This window comes from Ranitomeya imitator, chromosome 5 (assembly GCF_032444005.1).
Source record: "Ranitomeya imitator isolate aRanImi1 chromosome 5, aRanImi1.pri, whole genome shotgun sequence".
Lineage (NCBI taxonomy): Eukaryota > Metazoa > Chordata > Amphibia > Anura > Dendrobatidae > Ranitomeya > Ranitomeya imitator.
The window spans coordinates 73,653,339-73,673,087 of NC_091286.1; the positions used below are offsets into that span (position 1 = coordinate 73,653,339).

The following is a 19,749-nucleotide window of genomic DNA, read 5'->3' on the forward strand; positions in this document are numbered from 1 at the left end:
AAGCAGTAAGAGTTCAGTTTGCCTGCAGTGCCTCTACAGGATAAACTAGGCATTACACAGTTACTAATTGAATGTGTGGTTTGTGTAATGCAGGATAAGTCCTAGCGGGTGATAGATGCACTTCATTAGTGCTATCCACTCTGGCTCAGAAATTTTTACCAAAATCTTGGAAAAGTATAAAATAATACAATGAGGAATACACACCTCATCAATCCTCTATCATTCCCCGGCCACCACTTCCAAGGTTCCTCATCGGTCTCTATTAATTGGCCTACTGCAACAATGTTTCAACACAGACATATGACTTCTTCAGCCAATCAATGACTACAGCAGACATTACTGAGGTCCCTGTTGAAACATAATTGCTGGAGGCTATGATACAGAGACGAGTAGGGGAATATGTAAGTGAAATAATGAGCGACAGGGATCAATATGGTGAGTTTTACTTTTTAGTTGGTTATTTTATACATTCAAAGATTTTTTTTTTAAATGTCAAAACCAGAGTGGAGAGATACAAGAATTCTCACTCTGGATGACTTTTCCTGTCCTACACTACACAGACCACACACTGAATTGAATGTCAATATATTGGACAATCCCATCTCAAAATTCCAATATAGGATATATGAAAATGGCAAACCTAAACAGGAGAAACGCGTCAAGTATGGCATACGTGATTGCTGCATACGCTCTATGTTGTGGTGAGCACTTTGTGCATATTTTCTTCATATATTTCTGTGTATTCTGTGGTTCTTGAACCCTTGCTTGGCAGCAGTGGGTGCAGTCCTAATCTTGGGGATGATACCTGATGATGTCTTACATCTTGCTTGGCTTCTCTTTACTCAGCACTTTTTGTCTTATTTTCATTGGAAATCTTGTGATAAAAATTATATATGGACATATGTGATGATTTATACATATGTTCTTGGGTTTATACATATGTTCTTGGGTCAGGAGGTATGTGTTGATGGAATCTTGTTATATTCACATTTTTGCAACATTATCTCCATATACAATATTTCATGTGCTGTAGTGTTGTCTGTTATATTTTGTCCAGACGATTGGTTCGAGATACTTAGTATTGTATTACCATTTTGTGGTCTGTCCCTACAATGTCATCACAATAGGGTCTTATAGGGACCTATAGGGAGAGCCGTTGTGGAGCGGGGATGCCATTTATCTCCAAGAGGGTACCATCCTCCACTGGCAGGTAGGGACAAAGCTATGGGACTGAACAGGGTGACGGCCCAGTCCTCTCATAACTAGTGTCTTATACCACTCTAGATTGAAATTTTTATGGGTATTCTTTGCATGTTTTTTATATTTATTTTAATTGATACCAATAAATAGAGATTGCATGTGTATAGTCCGTGAACATTTTATACATAATCTGCATTTTATAATTAAGGGAACCTGTCACCAGAAAAATACATTATTACCCTGCAGCTATAGGGTTAATCTGCACGTTAATAGTGTTATTATGCTGCCCAGAATCTGCACTAAGCCTAACGGTGCAGGCGGAAAATTAACTTTATTCTCCCCAGCAGCGTTTCCGTTTCAGTCACGGGGGCCACGCGGGTGATGGTTCAGTCACCCCTGAGAATACAGAGCGGCAGCTGTACCCACACCCTCGGCATTGGGGAGCGCTGTCAGTTAGGGCCGGGGGCGTGGTTTCAGGTATGGAGGCCACATCAGTGATGGTTCAGTCACCACTCTAAGACTACAGAGTAGCAGCTGTAACCACACCCTCGGCATTGGGGAGCGCTATCAGTTAGGGCCAGGGGTGCGGTTTCAGGCATGGATGCCACATCGGTGATGGTTCAGTCACCACTCTGAGATTACAGAGCAGCAGCTGTAACCACCCCCTCGGCATTGGGGAGCGCTATCAGTTAGGGCCAGGGGTGCGGTTTCAGGCATGGAGGTCACATCGGTGATGGTTCAGTCACCACTCTGAGAATACAGAGCGGCAGCTGTAACCACACCCTCGGCATTGGGGAGCAATGTCAGTTAGGGCCGGGGGTGCGGTTTCAGGCATGGAGGTCACATCAGTGATGGTTCAGTCACCACTCTGAGAATACAGAGCGGCAGCTGTTACCACACCCTCGGCATTGGGGAGCGCTGTCAGTTAGGGCCGGGGGTGCGGTTTCAGGCACGGAGGCCACGTCGGTGATGGTTCAGTCATCGCTGAGAATACAGAACAGCAGCTATAACCGCATCCTCATCACTGGGGCGCACTGTCAGTCAGGGCCGGGGGCACAGTTACAGCTGCCGCTCTGTATTCCCAGAGTGGTGACTGATCCAGCATAGTCACCGCGACTGAAACTGGAATGCCGCCAGGGAAATAAAGTTAATTTTCTCCACGCAGCAGCAGGCTGAGTGCGGGCGCCAGGCGGCATGATAACGCTATTAACATGCATATTAACCCCACATCTGCAGGTTAATAGCATTTTTTGGGGGGACAGGTTCCCTGTAAAGGATTAGAAAACATGGATGCCACCTTCCAAAAATAGCATAACCCTTGTCCACAGTGTGAATCTTGTATTTCAAATTTGCACCCCATTAAAGGGTTATTCTCAAGTTGACTCAACTTCCTTACTTCCTTGTTCCTGGGGGTGGGGTAGTGGCCACTCCACATTAAGTGACAGTTCTGGTGAGTAGCAGAGGTGTAGCATTTAGTAGCTCAGCAGATATTCTGTTGTAACACTTCCAGCTATCAGTGGTTTGCTTTGGAGTCTACACTGTTATCACTACATTTATACTTAAGGTACCATCACATTTAGCGACGCTGCAGCGATCTAGACAACGATGCCGATCGCTGCAGCGTCGCTGTGTGGTCGCTGGAGAGCTGTCACACAGACAGCTCTCCAGTGACCAACTATGCGAAGTCCCCTGGTAACCAGGGTAAACAGTTTACCAGTGTAAATGTAAAAAAAAACAAACACTACATACTTACATTCCAGTGTCTGTCCCCCGGCGCTCTGCTTCCTGCACTGACTGTGAGCGCCGGCCGGCCGTAAAGCAGAGCGGTGACGTCACCGCTGTGCTTTACGGCCGGCCAGTGCAGGGAAGCAGAGCGCCGTGGGACAGACACCGGAATGTAAGTATGTAGTGTTTTGTTTTTTTTACATTTACACTGGTAACCAGGGTAAACATCGGGTTACTAAGCACGGCCCTGCGCTTAGTAACCCGATGTTTACCGTGGTTACCAGTGAAGACATCGCTGAATCGGCGTCACACACGCTGATTCAGCGATGTCTGCGGGACATCCAGCGACGAAATAAAGTTCTGGCCTTTCTGCTCCGACCAACGATGTCACAGCAGGATCCTGATCGCTGCTGCGTGTCAAACAGAACGATATCGCTATCCAGGACGCTGCAACGTCACGGATCGCTAGCGATATCGTTGTTAAATTGTTCAGTGTGAAGGTACCTTTAGAGACAGGGAATTTGAACAAGCACAGATAGAGCCGTGATTAGGCAAACGCCTCTGGGAGAAGCCAATGGTGTGTGTGCGGCGTGATTTTGCAAGATTTATAACAGCAGCTTGTTGGGATTTGTGCTGTATAGAAATCAATTGGCTGGAGAGTGGTGACTGGAATGTTGAACGTTAACGCCTCACCTGGTATGTAGCTACCGCACACACACCTTTTTTTGTTCTTTTTCTTTTCTAGCCTAGAAAATGCCTTTCCATATGAATTACAAGTGCAAAACCTATTATTATAGTATTGTTTATTTCATTTTTATGCCATTTCTTCAATAAACGTTATATGGTAGAATTGTTGACATACAGAACAGTTAATGTACAGTGAATTGAGAGAAAGCTTTTTGGCTCCATGATTCTGTCTTGAGTTTTCAAAGTTTACTCTGGCGTGATATCACATGTACAAGTTATTATTATTACTTATTGTTATAGCGCCATTTATTCCATGGCACTTTACATGTGAGGAGGGATATACATAATAAAAACAAGTACAATCATCTTAAACAATACAAGTCATAACTGGTACAGGAGGAGAGAGGACCCTGCCCGCGAGGGCTCACAATCTACAGGGGATGGGTGAGGATATGGTAGGTGAGGGCAGAGCTGGCCGTGCAGTGGTTTGGTGGTTACTCCAGGTTGTAGGCTTGTGGTTCTGATCATGTCATGAGCAGATAAGAATTTATCACTACTTGACAAAATCGAAGGTGAAAATAATGACACAACCCAAACCATTCAAATCCTAGTATCTCCATATATTATCTAACAGCTTTAGTCTCTACAAAAGTAATTTGTGTAGAAGTCCAATAACCAGTAGTCATCTACTTCCAGCTGAACCTATGCTGCTGTGTCCACTCGCATTACCATCACTGTCAAATAATATGTACTAACCTTTAAACTGCAGCTAAATTATGTTCATTGCTAATAATAACATTGCTAGATTAATTAAACCAAGTCTTTTTACATAAAATTGTGACATCTATTATAAAAATAGACATTTATAAGGTAAGAATTATTTAAAGGGGTATCTCAATATCAGGTAAAGTTTAGAGAGCCTGACAGGAGAACCACAGGCAGCATAAATCAAAGACTGAGTGTTATTGCTGCTGTGTATGTTTTGCTCTGAAATGATGCACCATTTTATAGAAAATACTAGATGGTGGGCCGATTCTAATGCATCATGTATTCTAGAATATGTATGTAGTTTATTTATGTATGAAGATTTAAGAATAATGCAATGAATACACAGGATTTTCTGGGTAAAATATATACATTATCATTAAATTTTATTGCTCATAGAACTTAATACAACTGAACGAAATTATTAAACAGATCATCAAAATATATAAACCATTACATGAATATCTAACTGTATTTAAATAAATTATCGGACGAAAGAAGTGCATCGACAATATAATATATTTGTTAACAATATCAATCCAAAATATTTTTGTACACCACATTTCTTGTGAATGGTTCAAATCCCGCGCCAATTCGCGGCCGGACTGCGCCTGTCGCTGATTGGTCATGGCTGGCCTGGCGCAACCAATTAGCGAAGTGTGGTTCAAATCCCGAGCCGATTCGCAGCCGGACTGCGCCGGTCGCTGATTGGTCACGGCCAGCCTGGCGCGACCAATCAGCGAAGCGGTGTTTAAATCCCACGCCAATATCGCTGATTAGTCGCGGCAAGCCGGGAGCAACCAATCAGCGAAGCGTGGTTGAAATCCTGCGCCAATTCGCGGCCGGACTGCGCCTGTCGCTGATTGGTCGCGGGCGGCTGGCATGACCAATCAGCGACGCAGGATTTCTGTTACAGACAAACAGACAGAATTAGACGATTATATAGTAGATACTTTTAAAAGCTGGTGGGAGACCAGTCAGATTGGAATACTAGTTCAAAAGGCAGGTCTCCAGTCCGCTCTCTTAGATTGAAAGTTCTGTCTATAGGAGATATCTGTCAGTCATTGGGTGGGAAGAACCGCTGGAGTCCTGCCTGTAGCTTTGCAGTGAGTTATTCTATTTGGCTATCACTGGAGAATAAATAAAGTGGTGGCAGGAATGAACGGCCATTTCTCCAATTAGTAATTTGTCACTTCTCCTGTGGATAGATGGTGCAATACTTGGAATACAGTATTTCTTTTAAGAAGATGTCTGTTTTTTTGCTGAAAGTAATTCTTTATGACTGCATACTGTCACGGGGATTACGCGACAGAGAGAGGCCAGAAGATTGTGGCGTCTGGTCACACGAACTCCTGCACTGATTAGAACTGCTTCACTATCTTATTAAACAGTGGAGGTTCTGTCAATGCAAGGGTTAATCATTTCAGTTGATCTCCTGGAGCTCTGCATCCTGAGTTGTCTCAGCTGTTCAGTATTTGCCACTTCCCTCTGTTATATATGCTTGCCACTGGCACTTGGGAATTGCCAGTGATAGTTCACACTTCCTGGTTTGGTGTTGAAGGGGAAGTGGGAAGTTCAGTGTCTAGAGAGTTGTTCAGAAGATTTCTGCTTGGTGTGAGTTTGCAAATTTATCCTCATCCACTTGGTATCTCCTTCCTATTTCTCCCCTGTTTCCCACTATGTAGTTTTGAGAGTGTATTTGCATGATTGTAGTTTTATTTCATCCCTGTCTGTCTACCCATCAGTCTGGTTAGTGTAATCCTATTCACTTTGGTCTCTCACCTCCCTGGGTGAGGGAGGGAACAGGTAAGGGTAAGATAGGAGCATAGCAACATATGTGACCCTGGCATCTCCACCTTTCGGGGTAATCCGGGGGGCAGGGATAGCCTAGGGCACCCCCTAGTTCGAGGGATCAGGTAGGTGCTCACAGTCCCTAGTCACTATTTGACACATAATTTTGAATCCTGACGGTGTGCACACCACACGCTGTCAAGGTTCTCCAGTGTCAGCAGCGAGAGCCGGTGGTCACGTTATCACAAGTATGCGATTTGCATGCTTACGGACACATTCAAACTAGACATGTGCAGGCCCCCCTCACTACATGTGAATTGAACAAGGCCATGCATGTCTAGTCAGAATGTCACAACAAGTACGCAGATCGCATACTCGTGAATACATGACTGGCCTCTGTGTCCGATACCGCTAGAGCATCCTGACAGCATGCAGTGCGCACGCTGTGAGGATTCGAAAATCTGTAGCCATGTAAAGTAACTGCAAAACGTTACCAAAAGACTGCACAATGCCGTTAAGTCCTGTAGAGACAGGACAGCAGTTAGTTTCTAGAAGAGACATTAGACAGCTGTAAGACAATGTAAGAGAATCGAAGTTAGGGGAGAATACTGATAATAATACATGATAGAAATTAACTGACTATACGCAAAACCCACTGAAGCAATCCTAGAACCATAGACCACTAAGGTCACATCAGGGTGCCATCCCACAGTAAATGCAGAAGAGAACCATCAGGAGAACCAAAGCACCAGTAGATGTTAGGCTCAGATGGGTTCAACCTGTGGAAAGAAATTGGAGCTTGATTCCAGTGTAGTCAAATGTTGCACTGTTCTCCTGGTAAAGTGTCCACAGGGAAGGTTAATAAACAGCTCTAAATTCTTTCAAAAGGACCTTAAAAAAGATTTCTGGCCAGCAACAGAAGCATGCATTGAGAGATCACTTGTCTGCTAAGAATAACCCGGCATACGTCAATGAGTGAGTGTTATGAGTGTTTCCAATTGTTTTTAGATTTGTGTTATTATATGATAATGGTACATGTATAATATGTGGCAAATTCAGATATCAATGTTTTTTTAGTATGCTGGAACCACACTGATCTCCATGGGAACCTTGGAATAATGACTGCAAGTCATAGACACTGTCATCCGAAAGGTAAGCACAGGCATTGTCACGGCAGAATGTCGCTTTCATGCACAATTACAAGACACGCTCCTCAGATTCAGCGTCTATCACTTAGCTGCTGATGTCTATGGATATGTAAATGTTTTTGAGAGATTGTTCTCCATGGTGTCAGCGGTTCTTATGTCCTGGATGTCATTAGTTTATGATGAAGCACTTCAGTCGTGTTTCACACCAGGAGCACTCTTCTTCTGGGGATAACAGCCTGTAGTCAGCATGTTCCCAAACAACCGGCTGAGCAGGGGCTGTCTGGGGCTTGCTATTTTTGGTTCAATATCACAAAAAATATAGTTCTTACCGATAACGGTATTTCTCTGAGCCCATGACGGCACCACGGAGAGAGGGGATCCGCCCACCAAGGACAGGAAACCTACGGATAAAAAGGCGGTACCACTCTCCTGCATCAGTTGTTTACATAGATAACGATGGGAGACTACTAAGACATTTGTAAAATTTTAACTGTTTAGCATAACAAGATACCGCGTGACTTTAAACTATAATAGACTATGGCACTATTTCAATGTGTGCACCCATAAGTGAAGGGAGGGAATGTACGGGTGCCGTCATGGGCTCAGAGAAATACCGTTATCGGTAAGAACTATATTTTTCTCTGATCGCCCATGACGGCACCACGGAGAGAATTGCATAGATAGTACATTCAGGGGGGGACCACCGCCTCCAGAACCCTTTTACCAAAAGTAAGGTCTGAAGAGGAGATTAGGTCCAATCTATAGTGCCTATAGAATGTGGATGGTGAGGACCAGGTAGCAGCTCTACATATCTGGTCTATGGAAGCTCCGGCCTTCTCCGCCCAGGAAGTTGCTACTGCCCTTGTTGAGTGAGCCTTAACCTCCCCGGGAACGGACATCCCACTTGCTGAGTATGATAGACTGATGGCGTCTGTGATCCATCTTGCTATGGTGGCTTTAGATGCTTTTTTTCCCCTTCCGGGGACCCTGGAAACACACAAACAGAGAGGAATCCTCCCTACTCTCTCTAGTGACTTCTAGGTAGTGTAAGAGACATCTTCTTACATCTAGTGTATGTAATGTTTGTTCCTCCTTGTTCTTAGGGTTGGGGCAGAAGGAGGGGAGAGATATCTCTTGAGACCTGTGAAATTTTGAAGCCACTTTCGGGAGATATGCTGGGTCTGCTTTTAGAACAACCCTATCCTCTAGAAATTGTGTGTGAGGAGGATTGGCTGAAAGAGCCTGTAAGTCACTGACCCTACGGGCAGAAGTGAGGGCGACTAATAGAGCTGTTTTGAGAGATAGCATTTTTATTGTAGATTCATGTAATGGTTCGAATGGAGGACTAGTCAGGGCTTTAAGGACCAAATTTAAGTCCCATTGAGGAACCACTTTTACTGGCAGAGGCCTAGATCTTCCTGCCGCCCTAATGAATCTAGAGACCCACCTCTCTGGATTTAGTTCCCATTCCCCCTGTTTTAGGCTGGATCGACTGAGGAAGTCTGCCTTGTAATGGTCTATCCCTTTTATGTGTAGGCTTGTCAGGGATAGAAGGTTGTTCTTGGCTATTTGAAGGATCGAGTTGGCCACTTCCATTAGACTTTTGGAACGGGTACCCCCCTGATGGTTTATGTAAGATACTACCACCTGATTGTCCGACATCACCCTTACATGGTGAGATTGAAGGACTCCCGAGAATTCCTGAAGGGCAAATTTTACTGCCAGGAGTTCCTTCATATTGGAGGAATTGTTTGCAAGGGATGGAGACCAAATGCCCTGAGCTACTAGGTCGCCCAGATGAGCCCCCCACCCTGAGGGGCTTGCGTCCGTGGTTAGGACCTTTGATATCGGGATTACCCATGGGACTCCCTGGGAAAGATTTTCCTGCAACGTCCACCAAGTCAGAGAGTGATTGGTGCGAGGAGACAATGTTAACCGCCCGTCTAAATGCTCTCCTAGGAGGATTTGCTCTGACAGTAGCTGCCATTGGAGATCTCTTGAATGTAGTTGGGCCCACTGGACTGCCGGGATGGAAGAGGTCATAGAGCCTAACAGGGACATGCCCTGTCGGAGTGTTATAGAGGGGAGAGATTGTACTCTTGACGCTAAGCTTTTTATCTTTTGTATTTTGCTCTCTGGGAGCCGGCATTCCATTTTTCTGGAGTCTAGAGTGAGACCTAGGTACTCCTGAACCTGAGAAGGCACCAGTCTGGATTTCTCTAGGTTTATTAGCCAGCCCAGGTCTTTTAGAGAATGAATCACTAGATCTAGTCGATTCTTGCAATGTTGCGGGGAGGAGCCTATCACCAGGAAATCGTCCAGATATGGTACGATCAGGGTGTTTTCTTCCCTGAGGTGAGCCATTACCTCCGCGACCATCTTTGTAAAAACCATCGGGGCTATTGCTAGGCAAAATGGAAGGGCTGTGAACTGGAAGTGGCTTAGGACTCCCTTGATGTGGATTGCCATTCTGAGGAATCTTTGGTGATCCTTGTGTATTGGGACATGATAATATGCGTCCTTCAGGTCCAGGACCACCATGAAGCACTGAGGAAACAGCATTTTGATCGATGACTTTATCGTTTCCATCTTGAATGCTTGAACCTCTAGATAATTGTTTAGGTTCTTCAAATTGATAATGGTCCTGAAGGAACCATCTGGTTTCTTTCTCAGGAATAGAGGGGAATAGTACCCTTGCCCTCTTTCTTGGGGGGGAACTTCCAGGAGTACTCCTTTTTTTACTAACCCCACAATCTCGTTTTCTAGTGTTAACTGCTCTTCTGCCGAGGATCTGGTAGATGTTATCTTGAAAGAGGGACGGGGGTACCTCTTGAATGTTAACCTCAGTCCTGATTTTATGATGTTTAAGATCCATTGACTGGAGGTAATCTTTTTCCAGGCTGGGAGAAAAAGAGATAATCTCCCTCCCACCTGGGGTGAACCTTCATTGTGGAGGTTTCTTGCGGTCATTGAGGTTTTTGTTGAAGATAAATCCTTTATTCTTGTTCTTCTTATCTTCCCACTTCCCCTGGCCTCTCCCTGGGTTCTTACGGAAAAACCTCTTGTTCCGAAAGGGCTTCCTATAAGAGGGGAGACCCAGAGAGGGGAAGGACTTTTTCTTGTCCCCGGCTTTTTCCAAGATGTCATCTAGAGTCGACCCGAACAGAAACTCTCCTTCACAGGGGATGGTACACAGTTTCGTTTTCGTTTGCAGGTCGCCTGGCCAATTCTTAAGCCAGAGGGCGCGCCTGGCCGCATTAGCAAACACTGCTGCTCTGGCGGATAGCCTGATGGAGTCGGCCGAGGCGTCAGCTAGGAAAGCCGCGGCCCCTCTCATTACGGGTAATGTGTTCAGAATTGAGTTCTGGGAAGTTTTCCCCTTTAATTGACCCTCTAGTTGGTTCAGCCAGATCATCAGAGAGCGTGAAGTGCATGCTGCTGCAACTGCCGGCTTCAGGCCTCCTCCTGCTGCCTCCCAGGAGCCCTTGAGAAAGCTTTGTTAAGCGGAAAAGCTCTTCTCTTTTTCTGTTCTAGGCCCCCAAACATGATGTCTTGTACTGTCTTTTTAGGATGGGAGTCTACCAACCCCATGGTACTTCTCACCGCCTTTATGAGGCCATCAGTATCCTCTAGAGGGAAACAGTTATGTCCCCCTGAGGAAGAAGTAGATGATGCAGATGAGTCGGAGGAGTCGGAGGACGCTGAACTCTCACTATCACTTTCGGATTTTGAGACTGGAGATGGAGACCTGTGTCTGGTCTTTCTCCTTTTTTTCCCACTTTTTAGTGACCTAAAAGTGTCCTCCACTTGCTCTTTAATTAGGCTTTTAAGATCTGATGCAAACCCTGGAAGGTTTTCAGATACAGTCTGCTGAATGCAAGTATTGCATAGTCTCTTATCCCATGTAGGTGGAAGATCCTCTCTACAGATGGCGCAACTTTTGTGCTTAGTTTTAGCTACGCTTTTCCTCCCCTAAAAGAGACAAATAACACTCTTTCTGTCTCTGACATTCACGAAGATCCACTTACCACCTCCAGGACCCATAAATACCGATTGGGGGTTCTCTGCCTCTGGCTTTTTCCCCGACGCCGTACTGGACTCCTTACTGTGTTGAGACCTTTGGCGTTCTTTGCTGGTGTCCTGGTGCCCTTTCTGCTGTCGCCTTTTTTGCTGCTGCTGCTGCTGCGGTGATACTGCAGGTGGAGGTGATTCGGGCAGAGGTGATGCCGGGTCGCTCATACTGCTGCTGGTCTGCGTGCCTTGAAACTCGGCTGAGCTGGCGCTCCTATTACTCTTGAGGCTCCTGCCTATTACTGCAGAGCCACTGGGAGGATGTGGATTCTTCTATTTGAACCCTCCCGCCGCTTCCCTGCACTTGCGCAGTAGCGACTGCTCCCAGAGAGGAGCGCCGAACGCCAGCGCCTGCGCAGTAATCCGTGCCACACACTACGCAAAAGCGCTCTAGCGGCAATCCCGCCGGCGCCTGCGCAGACCGCACCAAGCGCCCGGCCGGGACCCCGCCGGCGCCCGCGCAGAGCGCACCAAGCGCCCGGCCAGAAGCCCCGCCGGCGCCTGCGCAGACCGCACCAAGCGCCCGGTCGGAAGCCCCGCCGGCGCATGCGCATACCGGCGCACGAACGCATCGGAGCCTGTGCAGCCCTCGCGAGACCAGCCTAGATACCGGGCATGCGCAAAATGGTGCCCGGAAGCAGATATGGCGCTGCTGACCGGCACCCCCGGTCCTATGCAGCCCCTGTAGCGTGATCCCTGCACACCCGATGGCGGTGCAGTGTGCAGACTGATGCTTAATTTAGGGAGGGTCGCGCTGCACCTCCCGCAACCACAGAGGGACCCCCCTGGATGTTGCCGCTGCTGCATCTTACCTGGGGAGGTGACCGCGAACTCCTTGTCACCTCCCCCGCACACCCTGTCGGCCCACTGGCTCCCAGCGGTGGCGCTTCGGGTCACCACCCTAGCCGAGGCAGAGGGACCCCAGCTGCCTGAATCGGACTGGTTGGCCCCGGAATTCCAACGATGAACTGGTAAGTCCGTAGGTCTCCCATCAAGGACAGGAAACCAACTGATGCAGGAGAGTGGTACCGCCTTTTTATCCGTAGGTTTCCTGTCCTTGGTGGGCGGATCCCCTCTCTCCGTGGTGCCATCATGGGCGATCAGAGAAAAAATTGGAAGAGATATAAATTAGCCTTTTGTTTGGATTTTACGTAGTTTCCTTGATCCTCACCTCATGCGTGCAACCTGAACAGTCGCACATCGGCCCAAGAGGTGAGAGGACCCATTTCCACCTTGAAAACATGTGGAATTTTGCATTATGATGAGCTATTGAACAGCAAAGGGCCCATACACTGTTCTTGCACAGGGTCCCTCTTCTGTCTGCGTCCACCAGTGGCTGTGTTATACAGTATAAGAAGCAGAAACTTCGCTTCTTCCTCCTGTCCTGACACATCAAGTGATGTGTCACGAGTAGTGTTGAGCATTCCGATACCGCAAGTATCGGGTATCGGCCGATATTTGCGGTATCGGAATTCCGATACCGAGCTCCGATATTTTTGTGATATCGGGAATCGGTATCGGGATTTAGATTAATGTGTAAAATAAAGCATAAAAATAAAAAATATTGATATACTTACCCTCGGACGGGCCCTGGTTGTCACCGCTGCAATCGCCATGTTTTCTTTCCTATGAATGAGCTTGTTAAGTACCTTCGATGACGTCGCGGCTTGTGATTGGTCGCTGAGCGGTCATGTGACCGCTCACGCGACCAATCACAAGCCGCGACGTCATCGAAAGTACTTAACAAGCTCATTCCTAAGAATGAGTTTCCTCTCCTTCAGACCCTGGGAACCAATACGGATACCTTCCGATATTTGTGTCCCATTGACTTGTATTGGTATCGGATATCGGTATCGGCGATATCCGATATTTTTCGGATATCGGCCGATACCATCCGATACCGATACTTTCAAATATCGGACGGTATCGCTCAACACTAGTCACGAGAATAACATAACTTACAATACCCAGATCAGCTCTGCAGTACAAACAGAAGCCTGAACTTGCCCTGTAACTGGGGTTACTGTACCAGCCAGAGTTACAGGGGAAATAAGCGATAATAAAAAATGCACTTAAATGTTGTAATGCCCCACAAAGGTATTTTATGACCTTATGGGAGGGCACACTATCTATATATATAATCGTATAAGGGGCACTTCCGTCTGTCTATCTGTCTGTTTGTCACGGAAATCCCGCGTCGCTGATTGGTCGCATCCGCCAGGCACATGGCACAGCCCGGCCGAGAATTAGTCCCCCCCCACTTCCGTCCAGTCATTGCCCACTCCATACTCCCCTCCAGTCAGCGCTCACACAGGGTTAATGGCAGCGTTAACGGACCGCGTTAAGCCGCGGTGTAACGCACTCTGTTAACGCTGCTATTAACCCTGTGTGACTAACTTTTTACTATTGATGCTGCCTATGCAGCATCAATAGTAAAAAAATCTAATGTTAAAAATAATAATAAAAAAACCCCCTGCTATTCTCGCCTTCCGTCGTCCGCCGATGCGCGATCGGCTGCCGCCAGCTTCCGTTCCCAGAGATGCATTGCGAAATTACCCAGAAGACTTAGCGGTCTCGTGGGCTGTGTTATATACTGCGTGTGCTGTGTTATATACTGCGTGTGCTGTGTTATATACTGTGTGGGCTATGTTATATACTGCGTGGGCTGTGCTATATATTACGTGGGCTGTGTTATATACTGCGTGGCCTGTGTTATATACTGCGTGGCCTGTGTTATATACTGCGTGGCCTGTGTTATATACTGCGTGGCCTGTGTTATATACTGTGTGGCCTGTGCTATACAATATGTGGGCTGAGTTATATACTATGTGGCTGTGTTATATACTGCGTGGCTGCTATATACTACGTGACTCCTATATACTATGTGGCTGCTATATACATACATATTCTAGAATACCCGATGCGTTAGAATCGGGCCTCCATCTAGTGTGAAATAAATGACAAAAAATAAATCGCCCCATTGAGTAAAACCCTGCGTGTTTGATTCATGAAATTATTTTCTACGGAAAAAAGGACACAATTTACCGCAATATTTAATTTAGTGTTTGTTTGTACTTGTAAAAAAAACAGACACATATTTCCATTTTTCCTTAGATTTTCCTCAAAATCATAAAATATATATATACCGTATATATAAATTACATAAGTATCCAAATAAGAAACAATTTTTAGAGCCATTAAAATCACATTTGAAAAAGAAACCGAACATGTACCTGGTCACAAAGAGAAGGGGGAGAAATGGCATTGGACTTGGTAGTAACCTTTATAATCATTATTATGATTGAACACAAAACACATATTTTTACTACTCACCGAGCAGGCGGCGTAAAACTTGTAAGCAGTGAACAACTTAACTGACTGTGGCAAAAAGTTCACCTGTGAAAAATAGAAAGAAAACTTAATAAATCTGCTTCACTGTTATACAATAAACAGAGACTACTTGCAATGATAAAAAATATTGTAATAATATTAGGAATGTAAGCATTAATACCATGCTGCTAAAATAAGCAGCACATATATGTAAATCACTTTTGGGGAGGCAAAACAGTGAGAAAAGTCTTTGTTCACATCCGTGTATGACCCTATATTGCTACAAAAAATAGTACATCATGCAGATCATCCATTTGGGTAGGGTTCTCAAACTCTTCTGGGATAATGGGCCGCACACAGAAGAAAAAAGATGACGGTTTCAGTCAATTTTTTTTTTAGAATTTTTTTTATATGTCAGTATCATGAAAATGCTAGACTTTTCACACGGTTTTTATCTTTTTCTCCTACGATGTACATCGGATGCACAATACCAGTCGTATCCTTTTTTGTTTGTTTGTTTACTTTCATATCTACATAAAACAGAAGTTTTATAGTGCCAAAATATTTTTCCGGTATTACTTTATATGTCATATTTATTTATATATTTTCAATTTGTTTTTTCCCTTTTATTCTTTTTATTTAGTTCCTATAAGGGACTTTAACTTTTACTGCCATTCGCCTGTACTGGAGGATTTTAGCTCTGTCAGCTTAACGCTGACACTTCGCCTGTTCTGACACATTGTGCTCTCTAATATCCCGAGGATGTCCCGTGGCCCACAGATGACAGCTTTAGAGGCTGCATGCGGCCCCCGAGTCGCGGGTTTCAGACATCTTTCATTAGAATATTACATACAGGGTTTATTTATTTTTTTAATCATATCGTTTTTATAAGCACCAAAAACGGTAACAAACATTTTGATTTTTTTTTATTTTGTTATACAAACGTTAGAAAATTACAGAAAATAATAAGTAAAAAACAATACAATGTATAATATAAAATACCATATAATGTTCAACAACATTCTCAACCATAATCAGTTTACATTTACATACATTGATGAATAATCACAATTTATAACCAAACCAGATGAATAACGAAAGAACATATAATTTCTCCTGGCTGTCCGCTCTCCTTTTCCTTACGTCACAGTGTACTTATATCTCGATTGTATCCACTCATATACCGGGAAAGTGTTTAATATTTAGTTATTCATCTACATGTATTCCATTTATGCCTCATTCTCCGAGAGTATCTTGTTTAATGCAAAGCAACCAATGTGCGGTCTAGAGCCGGGTTCCTTAGGAGGTTTCTGAAGCAACACCTGGAGTAGCCAGCCATTGTTCCCACATGTTTATACATTTAGTGCCTTTCTTTTGATATTTGCTCCTCTTTCTATAGGTAGGGTATTATTACGGCTTTTAGTTCTTCTAAGATTCTATTGCCATGGGGGAGTCCAAATCCACCCCATCTTCTAAGATCCCATGAATACAGATTTTGGGTCACAGTTGCATTTGTATCTTACTACTGCTTTCCAGTAGGTCCCTAATTTTGGACACTTCCGTACCATATACGTCAGATGAGCGCCACCGCAACCACATCGAGGGCAGGAGTCATCTATTCTTATTCCTATTTTAAAGAGAATACTTGGGGTTCTATAAACCCTATGCCTAAGGAAAATTTGGAAGAGGATAACGAAGGTGTTAACGCCAACACATTCCCGCCACTGTTCTTCCGATATGGGACCCACATGCTCTTCCCACTTTGTATAGAAGTATGGTTAGTAAATGCCTGTGTAATATATATATATATATATATATATATATGTGAATTTAGGCCTTTTGTAGTTCCGGCAGTGGCCCTTGTATCTACTATGGGATGTTTCTCAATGGAGATGGTATTTAATTTAAGTTGTGCATTATATGCTTGTCGTATTCGCAGGTATTGGTAAAACATTCTAACAAAGAGGTTTATTTGTTTTTTTAAAGTGGATCTGTTTCGAAATCCATGCAAAGAAAAAAAAGATGAGTGAACATACTCTTAAACTTCAATTTTGTCCTTCATGTGATGGATGCGGCAGATGGTGCTCCTCCTGTTATAGATGGAGGTGAGGATGCAAATGTTAAGGTGCTTGACCCTTCAGTCCTGAAGGTGTGGTAACACCAACAAAGACCAGGGGGGGAGAAGCACTTATATTTTGGGGACTACCTCTGCAGGGAGACCTTTACTCTCAGGAATTTCCTAAATATGGCCTGACCGCTGTCCCCAGATAACCAGCATCAATTATTACCGTTCTACACGGAACTTTGCTTGTGAGGCAGGAGGACTTGTGAATTTCTGGACCAGAATTTCTGACATGGTGCTTCCCCCTATGTGTTTAATTGACGTGATTTTAAACTACACTGATCTAATTTGAAAGAAAAGTCAGAGGCATGCCAATTCACATTATGAGTATTCATACATTTTGCTTGTATTCCGGGGGGATTAAATGCTGTGTTTTGAAACGTTGGCTCTGACAGGCATGCTAATCTTGCCACATGCCATCTGTTATAGAGCAGTCAAGATAAACTCCCGGTGCTTGAGATGCTGAGCAATTCTCTGCAAGTCGCTTGAGAGTAGAAAATGTGTTAAAAGAAATTAAAACGTTTATTTTTATTATTATCTCAGCTTTGTTTACCCAAAAAGGACCAGGAGCGGCAATTAACGAAAGTCAACAAAACGTACATAGTGATGGTGCAGTTAATTCAGCAGTTAAAAAGAAGCGAGGACAAGTTTTTGTATCTCCCTAAAAAGCTGAACTGGGGGATCCGGATGCAACAATTAATTACTTTTGGGCAGGTGCAGACGAGTGTATTTTCTATCCAAGTGCGATGCGACAAAACATCGGATCACACTTGGACCAATGTTATTCTATGGGGCTCTGCACATGTCCGATTTTTTTTCCTATTTGTGTAAATAAGCTCTGTGATTGAAACGTTATTGTGGCTGCCGGGTACACATAAATTGGCCAATATAAGTATTTTAAATTTTTCATATTTTCCAGAGCTATAATGCAATTTAAGTTTCATATATTTCAGGTTTTCAGGCTATAGCGCTACAGGGTGCTACTTTATTTGTTGGTTATATATGGAGATGGCACACCTGATTTCTGTTTGGAAGTGAGTCAGGCTTTTGAAATTTGTATACTTAGGCTCTCTGACTGAGCCCTCCATCCATCAGCCACAGGCGATTTTTATTATAGTAGTATCCTACCTTCCCATAAAAATGTAGGCTTCAGCCTAAGAGAGGATTCACATTAGGCAGGTTCCCAGCAGCAATAATCACCTTATCGTGGTTGCTGGGTACACATGAATTGGCCGATTTATGCGCTAAGTATTCTCAATGTTTCCCATTTTCTAGAGCAGTAATGGAATTCAACTTTCACATATTTCATGTTTGCATGCTATAGCGCTACAGAGTGCTACTTAATTTGTTGATTAATGAATTGCCTTAAGGCAGGTGCAGACAAGTGTATTTTCGATCAAAACATCAGATCGTAGTTGGACCAATGTTACTCTATGAGGCTGTGCACATGTCTGATTTTTCCCCTTGGACAGAGTGTGTCTAAGGAAATCGCTGCATGCCAAGTTTGATCCAATATCCAGATCGCACCCAGAAATGCAGGTAAATAAACGCATGGGAGATATCGGACTGCACTCTGATAACAACTGAGTTCAGTCCGATTTCTGTGCATTCATACTATGGAGAAGATAGAGAAATCTTGTTCTCCATCTTCTCACCGGCACTATGGTGCTCTCATCTGAGGGAATCGGATCACAATATGCTGACACTCGGATCCGAGTTTGATCAGAGTTCAATTTGCATAATTGGCCCTATTCTCTCGGACGTGAGAATTTACGGCCGTCTGCCCCTGCCCTTAACGAGGCCATGCTGAAGTCAGCTAACGCCTTTATTATGAAAGGCTCCCAGGCACGATTCTTCTTTTGTGTTTATTTAAGTCACTTTTCTTTTTGTTGTCTTGCGGTATTGGTTGACGTTTCTTTTTGCCTAATTATTCAAAATGGTGCAAGAGGGTTCATGATTGTTGGGCAATATAAAAAATGCTTGTTATTTTAAAAGGGGCATGAGCTGTTAGAAAGTGGCATACACCTATTAACATTTGCGATAAAATTTCTGGCATATAGAAAAAAAAAAAAAAAACACTCCTGGCGATGGGGATGGAATACGAATATACAAAAAAAAAAAAAATCGGCTAATTTTCTACATGTTTCAAATAATAAATCAGCTGCATTACTAAAACTACCACCAACAATGAGGAACAGAAAGAAAAACAGATGAACAAAATGGCCTCCAAAATAGGCGTAACTGAAAAAAAAATAATGAATTTGAAAAAGCTAGACAAATAAATAACCGTAAGTGCAACAATGAATAGCATCCTGAGTTTTCTGGGCTGTTTTTGCTTGGAGAAGTTGCTTATTTTTTTTTATATCTCCCGATATATTCCCTTGTGTAATCTCTGGTCCTCCTAAGATCTCTTTTTTTCCTTCACACGTATTCATTCCTCACCCAATCGCCTCCAAGACTTATCCCGAATATCCCCCATCCTCTGGAATTCTGCTCCCCAACATGACCGATTATCCACCACATTTGGATCCTTCAGACTGAACCTGAAAACCCACCTCTTCAAGAAAGCTGTAATGACCACGCTGCCTCCTCATCAGCACCAGAGCTACTGAAACCCCCGACCTACTGTCTTCTCCCCATCATCCTGTAGAATGTAAGCCCGAAGGGCAGGGTCCTCTTCCCTCTGTACCGGTCTATCATTGCTCGATTGTCTACTGTAAATGACATCTGTATTTTGATGTAACCCCTTCTCATGTACATCAACATGGTATCAATGGTGCATTATAAATAAATAATAATTTTATCTGCAGAAGCCAAAATGGATGAAATGTAGTATAATTGATTGAAGTGAATATCTGGCACAAAACACATGGACAGACTGTGTCCACCACAGCGAGAGCTGCTGCTTAT

At 44.2% G+C, this 19,749-nt stretch overlaps 1 protein-coding gene across 7 annotated transcripts in view; it reads right to left on the reverse strand.

The window, feature by feature from the left end:
* Positions 1-19,749, reverse strand: part of PLCB4 (phospholipase C beta 4) — a 400,742-nt gene that overhangs the window by 231,044 nt on the left and 149,949 nt on the right. For all 7 annotated transcript variants that reach the window (XM_069768811.1, XM_069768812.1, XM_069768808.1 and 4 more), the window contains one exon: positions 14,721-14,783. The gene's annotated coding sequence lies outside the window, so the exon portion shown is untranslated. The remainder of the gene's footprint in view (positions 1-14,720; positions 14,784-19,749) is intronic.